The sequence below is a fragment of the Rattus norvegicus genome, chromosome 3 (assembly GCF_036323735.1).
Source record: "Rattus norvegicus strain BN/NHsdMcwi chromosome 3, GRCr8, whole genome shotgun sequence".
Taxonomy (NCBI): domain Eukaryota; kingdom Metazoa; phylum Chordata; class Mammalia; order Rodentia; family Muridae; genus Rattus; species Rattus norvegicus.
The window spans coordinates 33,824,201-33,846,761 of NC_086021.1; positions in this window are offsets into that span (position 1 = coordinate 33,824,201).

Here is a 22,561-nt window from a genome sequence, read left to right on the forward strand (position 1 = left end):
CAAAGAAACAAGGATGCTCTGCGATCTGCGATCCCAGGTAGAGACTTCCAGGAGTGAATGGAATTCCCTATCAAAATGCCAGTGTGGCCAAGTGCTGGCACATGCTGTGATCCGGCTCTCCACAACGAGCACGGATCCTGGTAGATTGGAGACCAGTCGGGTCTGTGTGGTGAGCAGGTCTTCCTGGGACTGCATAATGAGACCTCGCCTGAAACAAATTTCTATGGCATGGGGGAGTAGCTCAGCGGCAAAGCCTTTGTTTTAAGCCTGCCTGAGACTATGGGCCAGGTTCCTAACACAAGCGCACACACACAATTCCAATGTAATTTTTCACAGAAAAAGCAAAAAAGCCTGAAATTATGTTAGGGAACCATAAAAGATCCCAGGTACCCAACATAATCCTGAGCGAAAAGGTCGAAGCTGGACGCCACCTGACTTTAAAATTCTAGCTTATGGTAATTACAACAGGATGCTTGATGTCGGCCAACAGAACATAAAGCCCAGAAACAGGTATAAATCTTGCAATTCATTTTGTTTAAATATTTCTTTGTTTAGGTTTTATTTATTTTTTTAAGACAGGGTTTCTTTGTGTAGCCTTGGGTATCCTGGTACTTGTTCTGAGGACCAGGCTGGCCTTGGATTCACAGAGATCCACCTGCCTCCCAAGTGCTAGGATTAAAGGTGTGCACCATCACTGCCCAGCAAAAAAAGATTAAAAAAAAACCTTTTATGTGTACGAGTGTTTGCCTGCTATATGTGTGCTTGGTGTCCGTGGAGGCTAGAAGAAGGCACCAGGTCCACAGGGACTGGAGTTACAGACACTTGTGAGCTGCCATGTGGCTGCTGGGGACTGAACCTAGGTCTGCAAGAGCAGCCAGTGCCTTTAACTGCTGGGCCATCTCTCCAGCCCCTGGAGTCAGTTGATTTTGACAAAGGAGCCAGAACGCACACGATGGATAAAGGCCAGTCTTCAATAGATGAGATTTCCACACAGAACAGTGAACTGGTGCTTCACACCATGCAGAGAAATCAACTCCAAGTGAGCTGCAGGCTTGTCCTAAAGCCTGCAACTGCGGCCATCGGGAAACGGGTGGTTTTCCCGTATGGCCCCCAAAGTCCTCTCATACATACTAGTAACATTCTCAGGAGCCAGAAATTTCAAATGACCATTAGTGGATGAATAAAGAGAAGCTGGTGTAGATCTCCACGGAATACCTCTGCTTCTTCGTGTGTTTGAGGCGCTGTTACCCCAGAATGGCCTCAAACTCATGGCTGCGCTGCCCTAGCCTCTTTGCTGAGAGTACAGGTGAGAATGACTATGCCCAATTAATGTTCATTAGTGTTTAAGTGTGCACACATATGCACACGCACGCTCTTGTGCCAGCCCATGCACGGGTATGCATGTATGTTGAAGTAGGAGCTCAGGAGCCAGTCACCTCCTTTGTTTTGTTTTAAGGCAGAGTCTCTTGTTTCATCCACTAATGCCATGGATTGTCGGCCTCTGTCTTGTCTCAGATCTCAGTTTAGGAATGCTAGAATTACAGATGTGAGCTGCAGCATCTGGCTTTTATGCATGTCCAGGCATGGAAATCATGTATCAGGCTTGTTTTCTACTCACTGGACGCGCTCCTTTGCCTCTATTTGAGTTTTCCTTCCTTTGACTCCCATTCATATGTGGGCCATGGTACCTGTGTGGTCGTCAGAAGAAAGCGGGGCAAGGCGTTGAACTCAGGCCATCACACTTAGTGCCACACATTCTTACTTGCTGAGGCATCTTTCTGCCTCCACCCCTTACACGGTCTGGTAAAACATGTCTCTCGTACCCCACAATCGAGAGACATTGCTGTTAGGTTCTTTCCTCCAGGGCAACTTCTTTCTTTCTTTCGTTCATTCGTTATTTGAGACAGGGATTCTCTGTGTAGCTCTGACCGTCCTAAAAACTTGCTCTTAGACCAGGCTGCCTTGAACTCAGAGATCCGCCTGCCCCTGCCTCCTGAGTGCCAGGACTAAAAGCACGCATCACCACTCCTCAGTGACCTTAAACTGTCAGTCTTCCTTCCTCTATCTCCCAGTGCTGCTTGCACCATCACGACTGGTTTACGTGAGGCTGCAGACCGCCCGGATGTCATGCGTGCTAGGCAAGTGCTCAGCGTACTATTGCTGTTTACTGAGCTCGATTATTTACCCTCCCAACCTTTATTTGACGCTGATCACTTCTAAGCCCTGGGCCCTAACTAGGAGAGAAAGAAGATTAGAGCAGGAAATGAATGTGCTACTGTATAGTATTCAATATCTGTATTACTTATTATTATGACCTGGCCAACACACTGCTCACCCCAGTAACTGAAGCAGAGTTTTACCAATTAATTAGCTTCAGCACAATTACTGGGCGATTACCCCAAATTTTTCTATACTACACTGGCTATTCCCCAGCTGTGCTCCTCAAGTTACCAGCTCTTTGAGTCTTGCCTGGGCTCTTTCTGTTCCGTCAGTCTGTCTTCAGGGTGCACGTCCATCCCATCTAATGGAGACCTTCTGCTTGATAGCAGCACCAGACCAACCCCAGCATTTCCCTCTTTTTTTTTTTTTTTTTTAGATAGAAAGGCTCTTTCCATACAATAATAAGCAACATACAGTAAGAACAAATATGAAACAATTATGAAAACTAGTAAGAGTTACGTTTACGGGGGCTGGAGAGATGGCTCAGTGGTTAAGAGCACCAACTGCTCTTCCAGAGGTCCTGAGTTCAAATCCCAGCAACCACATGGTGGCTCACAACCATCTGTAATAAGATCTGATGCCCTCTTCCGGTGTGTCTGAAGGCAACTACAGTGTACTCATATATAATAAATAAATCTTTAAAAAGAAAAAAGAATTACGTTTACAATGTTCCTCCATCTGTATTTGGCAACCTTGGAAAAAGTGCTCTATCTATCCTCTCTGGGTGAGTTCAGAGTTCTGTACCTAACTAGTTTTCTATCATAATTTGTATTGCTAACCTAAAAACGTCTTAAATCCTAAACAACTTAAACTTATTTGTGAGACTATAACTATCTAGTCTTCAACCCTATCAGAGACCTGAGAAGGAGTAACTATCCCCGTGTGTGCAGGGAGTGCAGGCAAGCTGCTTCCAGAACTAGACATGACAGAGGAGCTGGCTGCCCCCACAGTCCCCCCACATTGTCTCTGTAACACTGCAGCATCCATCTTCAGCCTCTGGTCCAGTGTATCTGACAGACATTTTTGTGGAGCAGGAGTTATGAAGAGCTGACTTATCTTGTCCTTGCAAAGCGTGGCAGTCAACTTCCCTGTGTGCATGTTTGTCTGTTTTGGACAGCATCCTGTCTGTAGTTGAAGCAAGGGCAAGTTTTTCCCTGTGACTGTTTGCCGCAGTCGACACAAACTCCGTAAGGAGGTTCTCTGGTGCTCCTCATCTTCTTTGAAGCAGAATGCAGATGCCGCCACGAGCAGACCTGTCTCATTGTCAAATCAGTCTTACATTCATAAAACATCTTTAAAAGCAGTATTATGCAAGCCTCTCAGGTTTCTGGAGACCATTTATTTGTACCATACACAAATAGGCAATTTACTCTCTGATTAAATTGTAAAACATTTCATTGAAAATAACTGGACTAGGGGCTGGGGATTTAGCTCAGTGATAGAGCGCTTACCTAGGAAGCGCAAGGCCCTGGGTTCGGTCCCCAGCTCCGAAAAAAAGAACCAAAAAAAAAAAAAAAAACAAAACAAAACAAAGAAAATAACTGGACTAGTACCTAACATGACCATGAGTTTGATTGTCTGATTATTAACTCAAATTTCTTATTTATCCTGAGCAATTCATAATGGCAGCTTTCATAAGGGCTAAGAACTTCACAATACATTATTAATAACCTCTAGATATAATACCTCAAATAAGTGTTGAAAACATGTACATGTAGTATGTTGTAACAAAAATAACCTTAACTTTTGCATCAAAATTCAAGGATCTATACCAATGTAACAAAATATAACCTCAATATATATCAATATACAAAGGATCTACACTAATATAAGATTATTGGCTATAAAATTTAAGAGTAGATTCAAGTTCTCGGTCCCATATTGAACTCGAATTTGAAGAGGTGAGTCCGGTCTCAAAATTGAGGGCCATGATCCAAATGAACCAGAGCAGCTGAGGAAGCTGTTTATTGGTCTGAGCTTTGAACCCACAGATGATAACTTAAGAGAACATTGTGAGAAATGGGGCACACTTACAGACTCTGTGGTATGAGAGATCCTCAAACAGAACGTTCCCGAGGCTTTGGTTTTGTGACTTCTCTTGTGTGGAAGAGGCGGACGCTGCAATGTGTGCTCGGCCACGCAATGTTGGTGGGCGCGTGGCGGAACCAGAGAGAGCTGTGTCTAGAGAGGATTCTGTGAAGCCTGGGGCCCATTTAACGGTGAAGAGAAGTTCTGTTGATGGTATTAGCGAGGATAGGGAAGCATGCAATCTGAGAGACCACTTTGACAAGCATGGCAAGACTGAAACATGGACGTTATGGAAGACAGGCAGAGTGGGGAAAAGAGAGGATTTGCTTGTGTCACCTTTGATGGCCATGGCACAGTTGATAAAATTGTTGTTCAGAAATACCACACTGTTAATTGTGAAGTGAAAAGGGCCCTTTCGAAACCAGATGCAGGCTGCTGGATCACAGAGAGGGCATGGAGGAAACTTTGGTGGAAGCGGAGGCTGTGGTGGGGGCAGCAGAGGCAGTTATGGAGGTGGTGATGGTGGATATCATGGGTTTGGAGGTGACGCTGGCAGCTATGGAGGTGGCCCTGGTTGTAGTAGTGGAGGAGGTTATGGAGGTGGTAGATAGGGATATGGAAACCAAGATGGTGGCTATGGTGGTGGAGGAGGATATGATGGTCACAATGAAGGAGGAAATTTTAGTGGAGGTAACTGTGGTGGTGGTGGGAACTATAATGACTTTGGAAATTATGGTTGACTGCAACAATCAGATTATGGACCCATGAAGGGGACAGTTTTGGTGAAAGAAGCTCGGGCAGCCCCTGTGGTGGTGGAAGTGTGGATAGCAGAAGGTTTTATTTTTTTATTTTATTTTATTTTATTTTATTTTATTTTATTTTATTTTTTGGGTTCTTTTTTTCGGAGCTGGGGACCGAACCCAGGGCCTTGCGCTTCCTGGGCAAGCGCTCTACCACTGAGCTAAATCCCCAACCCCTAGCAGAAGGTTTTAAAATAAAACAGAGACAAATGGCTACAGTTCTTAGCAGGAGAGAGAGCGAGGGGTCGTCAGGAAAGCGGCAGGTCACTGTGAGACAAGCGTCCCGAATGCATTGGAGGAACTGTAAAATCTGCCACAGAAGGAACGATGACCCATGGTCAGAAAAGTCACCGCAGCTTAAACAGGAAGCCACTTGTTCAGGACGCTCACAGCCACAGTTTGCAGAAAGTGCAGCCAGTGAAGAATCAGTGTGGTGGAGACTCCATGCCAGTCCTGAGCCTTCTACCTGTTGGAGCTTTGTCTTTTCCTTCTCATCACCTCACATATTGTCCTGTAAATTGTTGGTACCAGGAATGAAAAATTAAGGAATGTCTAACTTTTCAACATTTGTGTAGTTCAGTTTTTCTACATTTTAGTACAGAAACGTTAACAAAATGCAGTTTTGAGGGTGTTTACTTGTGCATTAACAGGTGAGGAAGATCATTGTTAATCACTATTTTGTTAACTGTAAAGAAACACCTACTGACTTGAAATTTAAGGGGAATCTATTCTTCCAGTTCTAAAACCATGATGACGCTGACACATGGAGAGATCAGATACTCGTATGCTTGCAATGTGTGTTTTAGATAATTAGGATTGAGTAATAAAAATGGCATTTGTGAATTTAGCAGCATTAAAGTTACCCTCGAATGGAAAAGAGCAAAAGTCGCCGTTCGGCTTGTGTGCACTTTCTTCATGTAATCACGATTTTAGTGTGTTAGACTTAAGTCCTAACCATGTTAACCAAGGGTGGTAGATGAGTGCCATCTCCCTGTTTAACTGTCTTTGAATATAGAACCACCAAGTCTCCTGTGTCTGAGCAAACTGGTGGGCACCTGGTTTGTTTCTGCTTTTAAAATTTAAGGTCTCAAAGTCCTGTTGGTCTAGTCACTTTCCCTGGTTAAGTTCCCCCCACACACAGCTTTTCAGAGCAAAGGAATAAAAGCCACTCATTTGAACAAAAAAGAGTAGATTCAATAACCTACCCCCCTTTCCTATTATTTCTCTAATATTCCTATATCCCCTCTTTTCCCCAACCCCTTTCCCATTATCTAAGGAAGAAAAAAGGATAGGGAAAAGAGAGAAATCCTTGTTTAAATTCCTATGCATTATTTTCGCCCTGATCAAGACCAGTTAATAACTTGCAGCCAACCCCTTTATAAAAGTGTCCGCCACCTGATAAAACAACCAAAACTTAGCCACCGCACCTTAAGTGAATAACATTCCACTGTCTTAAAATAGCTTCCTGTTGGGCTGGGGAGATGGTTCGGTGGTTAAGAGCACTGACTGCAGCACTGACTGCTCTTCCAGAGGTCCTGAGTTCAAATCCCAGCAACTACATGATGGCTCACAACCATCTGTAACGGGATCTGATCCCCCCTTCTGGTGTGCATGAAGACTCCAGTGTACTTATATATAATAAATAAATAAATCTTAAAAAATAGCTTCCTGCTGATTTGGGGCACCTTGGGGGGTGGGAAGGCAAGATGATTAGAAAATGGTCATCACACTTGTTGTCCAGTCTCCAGATGCTGTGAAATGCAGGCTTCAATGAAGTCCTAATTAGAACAGCCTGAAAGGCTGGAAGCTAGTTGTTCTGAAGTTGTCCTGGAAGCAAGCCTTTTGAGGAAACGGCATCGAGGCAGTCTGAGGTAGGATCAGGCAGGATGTTAGAACAATGTGCCTCAGTATCTCGGCATCCACGAGGGTGGCTCTCGTCAGGGCCGTAGTGTCTGCATTGATCTGGAAACATAAACTCTCACAAGGATACACAGTTCTGTATTAGCATGTACAGAATGTACGAGGTGTACAGGTCAGTTAATCAGTCTTTGGTCTTCGTGTGAGCGGGTGAAATCTCACTTATAAGCTAGTCTGAACTGTAACCGAACTGTAATGAAAGTTTTTATCTATGTCACATAGGAAGATGGCCTATATTAATGAGCCGTGAAGACTGTGTCCAACAAGATTCATTGCCTATGAATGGACATTTATGTCTCAGTCAGTCCCAGAGCTGTTCCTACAGAGAGGAACCAGCACATACATTACCTGCTGATGGTTTGCATGTGCTTGGCCCAGGGAGTGGCACTATTAGAAGGTGTGGTCTTGTTGGAGGAAGTGTGTCACTGTGGGGTGGGCTCGGAGACCCTCCTCCTAGCTGCCTGAGGATGTCAGTTTGTTCCTGGCTTCCTTTGGGTGAAGATGTAGGACTCACAGCTCCTCCTGCACCATGCCTGCCTGGATGCTGCCATGCTCCTGCCTTGATGATAATGGACTGAACCTCTGAACCTGTAAGCCAGCCCCGATTTAATGTTGTCTTTTATAAAACTTACATTGGTCATGGTATCTGTTCACGGCAGTAAGACACCCGCCTTGTTGACTTTGGTGATCACTCCCTTCCTGTCTGTATACAAAATCTTCGGGTGGGGGGTGGTCTTTCCCTGAAGAGGGTCAAATATGATTTTTATCAGTTTGGATGGGATCCATAGTTTTTCTTTTCCTGTATAAACATATGTAACCCTCCCTCCCCAGCAGAACACATTTCCTGCTTTCTAGTCAGAGGTCAAGACTTTTTTAAAAGATTCATTTTATTTATATGAGTACACTGTCGCTGTCTTCAGACACACCAGAAGAGGGCATCAGATCCCATTACAGATGGTTGTGAGTCACCATGGGGTTGCTGGGAATTGAACCCAGGATCTCTGGAAGAGCAGTCAGTGCTCTTAACCACTGAGCCATCTCTCCAGCCCCAGACATTTTTAAAATAAACAGCCTTCCCCATAATCCAACGTCTCAAAACAGCTGTAGTTTTTTTGCTCATTAGCATTTAAAAATTTAAAGTTCATGAAGTATTAAGTAATCTATCTGTGGGTGGGTCTTTGCTACCCCCCTTTTGTTTGTTAAGCACTCTTTTAAAGTGTGATTCGATCTCTTCACAGCTGCTTGGCCTGCAGGATTATGTGTTGCACCTATAACGTGCTTTATATTATAATACATAAAAAGTTGCTTCATTTTACCAGAGACATATGCTGGAGTAATGTCAGTCTTTGTTCATACAGGTGTCCCATAATGGCCATCGCTTCTGATAAGTGTGTAATTACAGAATCAGCCTTTTAGGGAGCTAAAGCACCTGCACGTTGAAATCCTGAATATCCTCTGGCTGGCTGGGTCAATTCAGCTGATCTGGCTCAAACTCCTCCCCAAGCTGACTGATTCAGTCTGGCTTCTCTTGGCTTCTTCTGAGTTGCTCTGCTTGACCTCATACTAACTTGGCAATCTGTCCTAGTCCTCTGGCTCCTTCTCATTCTCTGGCTCATTCTATGTAGCTTGTTCTCTCTTCAACCTGTGTCTGTAAAATTCTCCTCACAAAACTGCCTCTTTCTCTGCAGTGTTCTCTCTTAAATAGCTTCCCCCTTTTTGGCAGGTTATATCTTTCCTAGGGCAAAATGTTTTTTTGGCAATAGAAAAAGTAGTATCTTTCTTTTGAAATTTTAAAAATTCAATTTGAAACGAATATCCTTAGTGGATTAAAAAAGGAAACTGATCTCCTTAGTGGATAAATCTACCTATTTTCCCCTTTTTCTTTATGTTTGTCTTAGCTCCAAATCACTCCAACTCTTTAAAGATTTAGAAAACACGTTGAACTGTAGCAACCCTTTGAATTTACTTAAAACATTGTAAATCCATTACTCGTATTTGAAATACTCAACAAAAAATATCCTTTTTTATTTAAGAAGAAAACTCAAAAGCTAATGTCCAACAGGTTTGTCAGTTAACCATTTTAAAAGTGGGGCAGTTGGTACCTTTGAAAGACCAACGCCTGTTGTGCCGGCTTATGGAGAACCTGGACGGTCTGTGACTAGGCTCAACCCATAAGCAAGTCCACCAGCCCTTGGAATTCTCAAGGCTATTCTAAGGAATTATCGAGGCTAGAAGTCTTCATAATACCTTTTACTATTTTTTTTCGGAAGCATTCTTTACTTTATAGTTTGTTTCTGAGGTTGGAGGAACATTAATCTGTGTTCCCCGTTGCAGCAGCAAACCGTGTCCCCAAAAATTCGAGTCAAAATAACTAAACTCCAGACCACCTTTGGATCTTTACAATCTATATATAAATCTCATAGTTTTCTTTTCTACCAGAGCCAATTCCTTTTCAGCTTCTGCTCATAATCTTCTCAGACTATTTAAGTCTTTCTCGCCTTGAAAGATTTGAAACAAACTAGTTAGCCCTGGAGTAGTCAAATCCACTGTAGACTATAGCCAGTTAATATCTCCCAGCAATTTTTGAAAATCATTGAGTTCTTTTTTTTTTCTTTTCTTTTTTCTTTTTTTCAGAGCTGGGGACCGAACCCAGGGCCTTGCGCTTGCTAGGCAAGCGCTCTACCACTGAGCTAAATCCCCAACCCCTCATTAAGAGTTCTTAATTGATCTCTCCCGATTTGTCCCTTTTGTGGTCCAATTTCCTGTACGCTTATATCCTAGATAACTAAGAGAATCTCCCCCTTGTATTTCTATTTCAGGAGCAATTTGTAAACTTCAGAAAGGTAAAAAATTTTTTTTTTTTGGTTCTTTTTTTCGGAGCTGGGGACCGAACCCAGGGCCTTGCGCTTCCTAGGCAAGCGCTCTACCGCTGAGCTAAATCCCCAGCCCCTGGAAAGGTAAAATTCTTTTTGCTTCATTAAACATTCTTTCTAGGGCTGGAGAGACGGCTCAGTGGTTAAGAGCACTGACTGCTCTCCAGAAGTCCTGAGTTCAAATCCCAGCAACCACATGGTGGCTCACAACCATCTGTAGTGGGATCCCTCTTGTGGTGTGTCTGAAGACAGCTACAGTGTATTCGTATAATAATAAATAAATCTTTAAAAAAAAATTCTTTCTAAGGTACCTCCATTTGAATTAGCCAGCAAAATAGCACTCATATAATGGTAAATTATGGGTTGGAGAAATTGCTTATGAATTATTTTCAATGGTGTTGTACAGAAGATTGACACAAGGTAGGATTATTCAACATACCTTTTGGTTGGCATTGAGTTGTTAAGTGTGGGGGAGAAGGCGTTTTTCTCTATCTTGTTCTTGGAAAGGAATCGTGAAATCAATCCTTTTAGATCAATCCCTATGCTAGGCTATTCTTTAGGTAGCAAGAATGGCTACCAGGCTGTCAAGAACCCATTGGCTGAATAACTTTATTGCTCTCAGGTCTGCCAACATCCTCTGTTGCAGTAAAAACAAAACAAAAACAAAACAAACAAACAAACAAAAACAAATGGTGTAGTGACCGGTTCCCACAGGTACCCCGGCGTTTACCCTGGAGGTTTCTGTCTTGCTAGTTCCGGCTCTTCCATCCTCTTTGAACTTTTTAAAATAATATTACATAAAGTCCAAAGCCATTTGAGTTTTTCATCCTTATGTGCCGATTTTTCTTTAAAATTATCAATTTCACTTAAAAACCCCTCTTACATGGTCAGAAGTTCTCTAGGCTCCAATTTCTTTGGTGTGTTCTTTGCCTCCCTCTGGTGTTTGCCTCAGGACATTGCAGTAGTTTCTGGTTCTTCCAGTCACAGGGAGAGGTTGATTGTAGAAAAAAAAAAAAAAAAAACAAAACAACAACAACAACAAAAAAAAAAAAAAACAAAAATGCAGCTTCTATTCTTTGGGCCACTGCTATATTCTCTCTCTCTGTATCTCTCTAGATATATTTATTTCATGTATGTGAGTATGTAGTGCCAGGGAAATGTTAGTGATCCCCCACTCCCCCACCCCCCAAAAAAGCCAGACAGGAGCTGATCTGATGCAACTTACAGCAGGGTCTTTATTCTATTCCAAATAGCCTCCCTCCCCAACCCACCCCCATTGCACTGTTGCCATGCAGGACGGAGGGATGGTTTGGGTGCTGGGGGAGCCCCGAACGTCTATCAGCGCAAGGCTTAATAGTAAGCAACAATCAGGGAATACGTGTGCAAGCATCTCATTGGAAAGCTACTGTGGCCTTTAACATAACCAGCTGGTGCTGGGAGTCATACGATAAACTTAATTTCTGCTCCCCTCTGAAGTGGTGGTCGTTAGGCAGGGGTGGGCTTGTAAAACCTGGGGGTTCAGGTTGTTGGGGCAACAACCTGGGGATGCTGTTCATGTTGTGGGTTAGTCTAGAGACTGGAGCTAGGCTCAGGTTTTGTTGGGGCAACTTGGAAACTAAGGCTAGGTACCAGCCTGTTAGTTTACCTGAGCTCAACTTAGGATCTCTAAAATGAGGTCTGAATTTAAAAGATCTGGGATCTCAAGTGTCTCAAGTCTTCAGATGCACCAGAAGAGGGCATTGGATCCCATTATAGACAGTTGTGAGCCACCATGTGGTTGCTGGGAATTGAACTTAGGACCTCTGGAAGAGCATTTGGTGCTCTTTTCTTTTCTTTTCTTTCTTTCCTTCTTTCTTTCTTTCTTTCTTTCTTTTTGAGGTACTTAAATTTTTTCCTCCATCTTTATTAAATTGGGTGTTTCTTATTTACATTTCAATTGTTATTCCCTTTCCCGGTTTCCAGGCCAACATCCCCCTAACCCCTCCCTCTCCCCTTCTATATGGGCATTCCCCTCCCCATCCTCCCCCCATTACCGTCCTCTCCCTAACAATCACGTTCACTGGGGGTTCAGTCTTGGCAGGACCAAGGGCTTCCCCTTCCACTGGTGCTCTTACTAGGCTATTCATTGCTACCTATGCAGTTGGAGCCCAGCGTCAGTCCATGTATAGTCTTTGGGTAGTGGCTTAGTCCCTGGAAGCTCTGGTTGGTTGGCACTGTTGTTCAAATGGGGTCTCAAGCCCCTTCAAGCTCTTTCAGCCTTTTCTCTGAATCCTTCAACGGGGGTCCCGTTCTCAGTTCAGTGGTTTGCTGCTGGCATTCACCTATGTATTTGCTGTATTCTGGCTGTGTCTCTCAGGAGAGATCTACATCCAGTTCCTGTCAGCCTTCACTTCTTTGCTTCATCCATTTTGTCTAGTTTGGTGGCTGTATATGTATGGGCCACATGTGGGGCAGGCTCTGAATGGGTGTTCCTTCAACCTCTGTTCTAACCTTTGCCTCCCTATTCCCTCCCAAGGGTATTCTTGTTCCCCTTTTAAAGAAGGAATGAAGCATTCGCATTTTGGTCATCCTTCTTGAGTTTCATGTTTTCTGTGCATTTAGGGTAATTCGAGCATTTGGGCTAATAGCCACTTATCAATGAATGCATACCATGTGTGTTTTTCTGTGATTGGGTTACCTCATTTGGGATGATATTTTCCAGTTCCATCCATTTGCCTATGAATTTCATAAAGTCATTGTTTTTGATAGCTGAATAGTATTCCATTGTGTAGATGTACCACATTTTCTGTATCCATTCCTTTGTTGAAGGGTCTCTGGGCTCTTTCCAGCTTCTGGCTATTGTAAATAAGGCTGTTATGAACATAGTTGAGCACGTGTCTTTGTTATATGTTGGGGCATCTTTTGGGTATATGCCCAAGAGAGGTATAGCTGGATCCTCAGGCAGTTCAATGTCCAATTTTCTGAGGATCCTCCAGACTGATTTCCAGAATGGTTGTACCAGTCTGCAATCCCACCAACAATGGAGGAGTGTTCCTCTTTCTCCGCATCCTCGCCAGCATCTGTTGTCGCCAGAGTTTTTGATCTTAGCCATACTGACTAGTATGAGGTGGAATCTCAGGGTTGTTTTGATTTGCATTTCCCTTATGACTAAAGATGTTGAACATTTCTTTAGATGCTTCTCAGCCATTCGGCATTCCTCAGATGTGAATTTTTGTTTAGCTCTGAACCCCATTTTTTAATAGGGTTATTTGTCTCCCTGCAGTCTAACTTCGAGAGTTCTTTGTATATTTTGGATATAAGCCCTCTATCAGTTACAGGATTGGTAAAGATCTTTCCCCAATCTGTTAGTTGCTGTTTTGTCCTAACAACAGTGTCCTTTGCCTTACAAAAGCTTTGCAGTTTTATGAGATCCCATTTGTCGATTCTTGATCTTAGAGCATAAGCCATTGATGTTTTGTTCAGGAAATTTTCTCCAGTGCCCATGTGTTCAAGATGCTTCCCCACTTTTTCTTCTATTAGTTTGAGTGTATCTGGTTTGATGTGGAGGTCCTTGATCCACTTGGACTTAAGCTTTGTACAGGGTGATAAACATGGATCGATCTGCATTCTTCTACATGCTGACCTCCAGTTGAACTAGAACCATTTGCTGAAAATGCTATCTTTTTCCCATTGGATGTTTTTGGCTCCTTTGTCAAAAATCAAGTGACCATATGTGTGTGGGTTCATTTCTGGGTCTTCAATTCTATTCCACTGGTCTATCTGTCTGTCTCTGTACCAATACCATGCAGTTTTTATCACTATTGCTCTGTAATACTTCTTGAGTTCAGGGATAGTCATTCCCCCAGAAGTCCTTTTATTTTGAGGATAGTTTTAGCTATCCTGGGTTTTTTGTTATTCCAGAAGAATTTTCAAATTGTTTTGTCTAACTCTATGAAGAATTGAGTTGGAATTTTGATGGATATTGTATTGAATCTGTAGATCGCTTTTGGTAAAATGGCCATTTTTACTATATTAATCCTGCCAATCCATGAGCATGGGAGATCTTTCCATCTTCTGAGATCTTCAATTTCTTTCTTCAGAGTCTTGAAGTTCGGGGGCTGGGGATTTAGCTCAGTGGTAGAGCGCTTACCTAGGAAGCACAAGGCCCTGGGTTCGGTCCCCAGCTCCGGAAAAAAAAAAAAAAAAAGAACCAGAGTTTTTTTTTGTTTTGTTTTGTTTTTTTTTTTTGTTTTTTTTTTGTTTTTTTTTTTTTGAGCTGGGGACCGAACCCAGGGCCTTGCGCTCCCTAGGCAATCAGAGTCTTGAAGTTCTTATTGTACATATCTTTCACTTGCTTGGTTAAAGTCACACCGAGGTATTTTATATTATTTGGGACTATTATGAAGGGTGTCATTTCCCTAATTTTTTTTTTGTTTCTCTTTTGTGTAGAAGAAGGCTACTGATTTATTTGAGTTAATTTTATACCCAGCCATTTTGCTGAAGGTGTTTATCAGGTTTAATAATTCTCTGGTGGAACTTTTTGGATGACTTAAATATACAGTCATATCATCTGCAAATAGTTATATTTTGACTTCTTCCTTTCCAATCTGTATCCTTTTGATCTCCTTTTGTTGTCTGATTGCTCTGGCTAGGACTTCTAGGACTATATTGAATAGGTAGGGAGAGAGTGGGCAGCCTTGTCTAGTCCCTGATTTTAGTGGATTGCTTCAAATTTCTCTCCATTTTGTTTAATATTAGCTACTGGTTTGCTGTATATGGCTTTTACTATGTTTAGGTATGGGCCTTGAATTCTTGTTCTCCAGGACTTTTAATCATAAAGGGGTGTTGGATTTTGTCAAATGCTTTCTCAGCATCTAATGAAATGATCATGTGGTTTTTATCTTTCAGTTTGTTTACATAGTGGGTTACGTTGATGGTTTTCTGTATATTAAACCATCCCTGCATCCCTGGAATGAAGCCTACTTAATCATGATGGATGATTGTTTTGATGTGCTCTTGGATTCGGTTTGCAAGAATTTTATTGAGTGTCTTTGCATCGATATTCATAAGGGAAATTGGTCTGAAGGTCTCTTTCTTTGTTGGGTCTTTGTGTGGTTTAGGTATAAGAGTAATTGTGGCTTCATAGAAGGAATTCGGTAGTGCTCCATCTGTTTCAATTTTGTGGAATAGTTTGGATAGTATTGGTATGAGGTCTTCTATGAAGGTCTGATAGAATTCTGTACTGAATCCATCTGTACTTGGGCTCTTTTTGGTTGGGAGACTTTTAATGACTCCTTCTATTTCTTTAGGAGTTATGGGGTTGTTTAAATGGCTTATTTGTTCCTGATTTAACTTCAGTACCTGGTATCTGTTAGGAAATTGTCCAGATTTTCAAGTTAGTTGAATATAGGCTTTTGTAGTAGGATCTGATGATTTTTTTGAATTTCCTCTGACTCTGTTGTTATGTCTCCCTTTTCATTTCTGATTTTGTTAATTTGGACACACTCTCTGTGTCCTCTGGTTAGTCTGGCTAAGGGTTTATCTATCTTGTTGATTTTCTCAAAGAACCAGCTTTTGGTTCTGTTGATTCTTTGTATAGTCCTTTTTGTTTCTACTTGGTTGATTTCAGCTCTGAGTTTGATTATTTCCTGCCTTCTAATCCTCCTGGGTCTGTTTGCTTCTTTTTGTTCCAGAGCTTTTAGATGTGCTGTCAAACTACTGATATATGCTCTCTCCTGTTTTTTTCCTGCAGGCACTCAGAGCTATGAGTTTTCCTCTTAGCACAGCTTTCATTGTGTCCCATAAGTTTGGGTATGTTGTACCTTCATTTTCATTAAATTCTAAGAAGTCTTTAATTTCTTTATTTCTTCCTTAACCAGGTTATCATCGAGTAGAGCATTGTTCAACATCCATGTATATGTGGGCATTCTTTCCTTACTGTTTTTGAAGACCAGCTTTAGCCCATGATGATCTGATAGGATGCATGGGATTATTTCTATCTTTATGTATCTGTTGAGACCTGTTTTATGAGTGATTATATGGTCAATTTTGGAGAAAGTACCATGAGGTGGTGAAAAGAAGGTATATTCTTTTGTTTTAGGATAGAATGTTCTATAAATATCTGTTAAATCCATTTGGTTCATGACTTCTCTTAGTCTGTCTACGTCTCTGTTTAATTTCTGTTTCCATGACCTGTCCATTGATGAGAGTGGGGTGTTGAAATCTCCTACTATTATTGTGTGAGGTGCAATGTGTGCTTTGAGCTTTAGTAAGGTTTCTTTTATGTATGTAGGTGCCCTTGTATTTGGAGCATAGATATTTAGGATTGAGAGTTCATCTTGGTGGATTTTACCTTTGATGAATACGAAGTGTCCTTTCTTATCTTTTTAAATGACTTTTGGTTGAAAATCGATTTTCTTCGCTATTAGAATGTCTACTCCAGCTTGCTTCTTCAGACCAGTTGCTTGGAAAGGCGTTTTTCCAGCCTTTTACTCTGACATAGTGTCTGTCTTTGTCTCTGAGGTGTGTTTCCTGCAGGCAGCAAAATGTTGGGTCCTCATTGCGTATCCAGTTTGTTAATCTGTGTCTTTTTATTGGGGAATTGAGTCCATTGATATTGAGAGATATTAAGGAATAGTGATTGTTGCTTCCTGTTATATTCGTGTTTGGATGTGAGATTATGTTTGTGTGCTTGTCTTCTCTTTGTTTTGTTGTAAAATGATTAGTTTCTTGCTTTTTCTAGGGTGTAGCTTGCCTCCTTGTGTTGGGCTTTACCATTTATTATCCTTTGTAGGGCTGGATTTGGAGAAAGATATTGTGTAAATTTGGTTTTGTCGTGGAATATCTTGGTTTCTCCATCTATGTTAATTGAGAGTTTTCCTGGATACAGTAACCTGGGCTGGCATTTGTGTTCTCTTTGGGTCTGTATGACATCTGTCCAGGATCTTCTGGCTTTCATAGTTGTGGTGAGAAGTCTGGTGTAATTCTGATAGGTCTGCCTTTATATGTTATTTGACCTTTTTCCCTTACTGCTTTTAATATTCTTTCTTTGTTTTGTGCATTTGGTGTTTTGACTATTATGTGATGGGAGGAATTTCTTTTCTGGTCCAATCTATTTGGAGTTCTGTAGGTTTCTTGTATGTTTATGGCCATCTCTTTCTTTAGGTCAGGGAAGTTTTCTTCTATGATTTTGTTGAAGATATTTACTGGTCCTTTGAGTTGAGAGTCTTCACTCTATTCTATACCTATTATCCTTAGGTTTGATCTTCTCATTGTGTCCTGTATTTCCTGTATGTTTTGGGCCAATAGCTTTTTTCGTTTTGCATTATCTTTGACAGTTGTGTCGATGATTTCTATGGAATCTTCTGCTCCTGATATTCTCTCTTCTATCTCTTGCATTCTGTTGGTGATGCTTGTATCTACAGCTCCTTGTCTCTTCTTTTGGTTTTCTATATCCAGGGTTGTTTCCATGTGTTCTTTCTTGATTGCTTCTATTTCCATTTTTAATTCCTTCAACTGTTTGATTGTGTTTTCCTGGAATTCTTTCGGGGATTATTACATTTTCTCTCTATAGGCTTCTGCTTGTTTATTTGTGTTTACCAACATTTCTCTAAGGGAGTTCTTTCTGTCTCTCTTGAAGTCCCCCATCATCATGATCAAATGTGATTTAAAATCTAGATCTTGCTTTTCTGGTGTGTTTGGATATTCAGTGTTTGCTTTGGCGGGAGAATTGGGCTCAGATGATGCCATGTAATCTTGGTTTCTGTTGCTTGGGTTCCTGCACTTGCCTCTTGCCATCATGTTGTCTCTGGTGTTACCTTGTTCTGCTATTTCTTTTTTTTTTTTTTTTTTTTTTTTTTTTTTGGTTCTTTTTTTTCAGAGCTGGGGACCGAACCCAGGGCCTTGCGCTTCCTAGGTAAGCGCTCTACCACTGAGCTAAATCCCCAGCCCCATGTTCTGCTATTTCTGACAGTGGTTAGACCATCCTCTAAGCCTGTGTTACAGGAGTGCTGTAGACCTGTTTTCCTGTTCTCTTTCAGTCAGTTATGGGAACAGTGTTCTGTTTTCAGGCGTGTAGTCGTTCCTGTTTACTGGTCTTCAGGTGTTCCTGTGGGCGTGTGTCCTGAGTTGACAGGCAGGTCACTTGGAGCATAAAAGTTCGTCTTACCTCTAGTCTCAGGCCTGGAGTTGCTTCTCAGAGTCAGGTTTCAGCTCTCTGTGAGGGCAGCATCCAGAAGGGCCTGCCCCGACTTTGCTCAGGACCCTGTGCACAGGGGGCACAGATGGCGCTAGGTGTTTTCCTCTAGAGTCAGAAATGTGGGCAGAGAGTAGTCTCCTCTGGCTTCCCAGGCGTGTCTGCCCCTCTGAAGGTCTAGCTCTCCCTCCCATGGGATTTCGTTGCAGGGAGCTGTTTGACCAGGTTCCTTCAGATCCGGGCGGTGTCTGGACCGCAGCGTTCAGTGCCCCATCTTCTTGTTCCCAGACGTCCTATATAGTTTCCTCTTGGGCCAAGTATGTGGGCAAGGGTGGGAAGTTCTGGCGGGTCGGTCTCTCCTGCCCTGCAGTCTCAGGAGTGTCCACCTATCTGGGTGATGCGTTCTCTCTCCCACGGGGTTAGGGAGCAGGGAATGTAGTCAGTGCTCTTAACCACTGAGCGGTCACTCCAGCCCCGTCAGCGTTTTTTCAAATTGGCATCTCTAATACTGATGTGGGACTAGTGGATTAAATCCTGCATCCTCAGGGTCCCATGTGAAGAACGATGGATCTTTTTCAGTATGCTTTTACCCATTTTCTCTGGTACAACTAGTTTGTAGTCAGCTGCCCTCCATCATCTCTTATGACACTGAGACCGGGGAAGCCCAGCTCACAACTTCTGTCTCATCAGAGAGTGTGGGGTCTCCTGGGTCTAAGGCATCAAGGACATGAGGGGTCCAATTTCCAGGGCCACCCGCCGGGCTGTTTGCTGTACTTTGGGATGGAGTGGGGCTCTTCTGCCTTCAGAAGTTTTCTCTCCCTGTAAATAGCCCCACAGATATGAGTGCTAGCAAAGGCACAGCGGCCATCAGTGTCTCTTGTCTTTCTCAGCTCTAACACCTTAATCAGACCTGGCAGTTCAGCTTTCTGGGCTGAAATTCCTGTCAGGAGTAACTCTGCCCATATGATCTCGGTGTTTGTGACTACTGCTGTCCCAGCATAGCTCTGTCTATCCCAGATGGGTCTGTTGCCATTGGTAAGCCATGGTACCTCTGCATTCTTCAGAGCAGTTATGAAGAGGCCAATCAAAGTCAAGGTCAGGTAGCAGGGCAGCTGAAGTGATCCTGGGGCATTCAAGAGAAGAGGCTGGTAATGAATTATTCTGGCATCATCTTTAACCAGGAGGTCATTGCTGCACTGATGTGTAAACAGGGCGGGGCCGCCTTCTGCCAATTGGTGACACATTAGCCAGTGGCTGACACCAGGGCCCCCAGTCTGAGTATGCATCCCTGGGTTTAGGGAGGTCACATGCAGTTGGCCGAGTTAGGGCTTCTTAGTGGAGGCTCAATAGTCCAATTTTCTAGAGCCTCTAAGAGGTCCTCTGTTTTTATTTCTATTGCCACTGGGAAGTCATTTATAAATTGATGAAGAGAATTTTTTTTTTTTGGTTCTTTTTTTCGGAGCTGGGGACCGAACCCAGGGCCTTGCGCTTCCTAGGCAAGCGCTCTACCACTGAGCTAAATCCCCAACCCCAAGAATTTATCTTCAGGCTTTACCAAGACAGAATGTAAACTTTATTAATTATCAACAAAAAGCCGGTGGATTTTTTTTTTTTTTGGTTCTTTTTTTTGGAGCTGGGGACCGAACCCAGGGCCTTGCGCTTCCTAGGCAAGCGCTGTACCACTGAGATAAATCCCCAACCCCAAGCCGGTGGATTTTACTTTTACTTTTAGGGTTACTCCAGGTTTGGGGAGGGGGTGCTTTTGGTCTTCAGGGCCCCCTTACCTCCTTCTTCTGAAGTTATCTGTTTTAGGCATCTCCTATGGACTTCTGGTTTGGCCATGGTTGCCAAAAGGAACTTTGCCGGATCTCACGTCTGTTGGTCCTGACCTCTCATCTGCTTCTCCTCTGCAGTCTCTCTCTCTCTCTCTTTTAAAATACCTTCTTTGCCACTAAGTTCCTCACATTCCTTTCTCCTAACCTCTCAACCCTCTAGAGCTTTTTCTAAATATCTGGTGCTGCATGATTAATAAAAGCTAGAGTAACTGCTGCCTTTGCCTCTGGTGCAGAGTCCATTGGGAACTATTGTTGAAATGTCTCCATGACCCTCTCCACAAAAGCTGCAGGCCTTTCCTTTTCTCCATGCCTAATGTCATACACTCTGGACAAATTTGTGGGCTTTCTTGCAGGTGCCTTGAGACCTAACAGCAGAACCTGACAATAGTCTAAGGACCTGCTCTCAGACTGGGTGGTGTGAAAATCCCAGTCTGGGTGAGATAGGGGGAAGTAAGCATCCACAGTTGCTTGGTTACTGGTGGGCTCCCCTGTGGGGCCAGGAACCAGCTTTCTGGCCTCTTCTTTGGTGAAGGGAACCTGTAGAATGTGGTAGACGTAACCTGCTTCATGTTAATATAGCCATCAAAGTCCAAGTCACTTTATCAAAGTCACCTTGTAACGAGAAACACAAACACAACACAACACCACAACAAACAAGAAAAATAAAACAAAAAAACCCCTGAGAAACAACAAGAAAGTGGCACTCATGACAAAGACCTCTCTATGACACCCAAAACACAAGTCCAACCTTTCCTCTCTATCAGGCAGAAACAAGAAACAACCAGAAAATGGAGTACTCACACAAGAAAAAAAGAACCAGATTGGTGGATGTCTCTCAGCTTCCTGGAGCTCTTGCATACCCCAGACCTAGACTGAGGACATCTCCTGGCCCTTCTTTAGCCACAGCTCCCAGACACGTCTGTCCTAACAGCAAACCAGTCACGGAAACAAATTCACAGCTTTGTTCACAGAAAGATGTGGCATTATTTGGAGTCAATGAACACAGAAAGGCACAACCAGAAACAAAAACCAAAAACAGAAAAAAATAGAGCCTACAATAAGGAGAATAAAGTAGAAAGTAGTGCTCACAGGAGATTGATGCAACACCTCTCTGAATCTGTGAACAGCCAGCCAGCAACAAAAACCAAAACTAGAGAAAAGATACAGCCTGCAGTAACAAGAAACAACCAGACGGTGGTGCTCACACAAGCAGTACTGCACAGATGTTTATTCAGACCTGGAAAAATCACCATGGCAACATAAGTCATTTATCTTTACACAGTTTTCGTTCCCCTCTGTACATCTCTTTTTGTTTGTTTGTTTGTTTGTTTTTTTTTCCGGAGCTGGGTACTGAACCCAGGGCCTTGTGCTTGCTAGGCAAGCGCTCTACCACTGAGCTAAATCCCCAACCCCCCTCTGTACATCTCACAGAAAACTTCTAACATTTAGACAAATTAGCCATCACACAAATCACAAGGTTTTGTACCATTGCCCATGTATTCACCCAGGTACAGTGTACTCACTGTAAATAAAATTTTAAAACAAAAGAAAACAAAATTATGTTGTCTGTATAGGTGTTTCGCCTACAAATCTTTTGGTGTTACAGATGGTTGTGGCCTGCATGTAGGTGCTGGAAACTGAACCTGGGACCATTGCTAGACCAACAAGTGCTCTGAATGCTGCACCATGACTTCAGCCCAAACTTGGTTCTTTTTTTTCCATTAATTTGTTTCAATGGTCCATGGTGGCACACACCTTTAATTCCAGCACTTGGACGGCAGAGGTAGGCAGATCTCTGAGTTCCAGGACAGACAGGGTTACACAGAGAAACCCTGTCTTAAAAAAAAAATTAACCAATCAACCAAATGTATTTATATGATTTCCCTCCAATACCCTTTGTTTGTCAACATGTACAGATGCCCTATGTCCCTATTTATCTTTTTTAAAAGACTTATTTTATTTATATGAGTACACTGTTGCTGTCTTCAGACACACCAGAAGGGGGCATCAAATTCCATTAAAGATATTTGTGAGCCACCATTTGGTTGCTGGGAAGTGAACTCAGGACTTTGTGAACAGTCAATGCTCTTAACCGCTGAACCATTTCTCCAGCGCCCTACCCCAATTATCTTTTAATGCATAATTGGTTCTGTCTCATGCTAATGGGTATAGCTGTGACTGTACACTCTCAGCCCAATTTTCTTCAGTTTTTTTTCCTTTTTTCTTTTTCTTTTTTTTTTTTTTTTCGGAGCTGGGGACCGAACCCAGGGCCTTGCGCTTGCTAGACAAGCGCTCTACCACTGAGCTAAATCCCCAACCCCTTTTCTTCAGTTTTTACATATCGTTCTTCCTTCACCTTAATAAGGTTGCAGTCTTAATATATTCATAGGTTAAATATTGCTTCATCTGATATGCAGGAAATATTCTTATCCAGCCCCTGTCCTGTGGACAGGAATCACTGGCCTACACAACCAACTTGCCAGGCCCAACCCATGAAACGGGTTGAGAAGTTAAGACACCAGGAAGTATAGCTGTTTTTGTTAACCTTATTAGCAAGTTTCAATTCCAGGCGGTTATCAGCAGCTACAGTTTTCACCTGCGTCCTACTGTTAGTCAATCTACAGGAATCCTTCGCTCATTTGGTGGCAGGAGGATGGGTGCACAGGAGGGGTCTGACAGATTTGGGGTTCTGTCCTGTTTAAAAGCAACTAGATT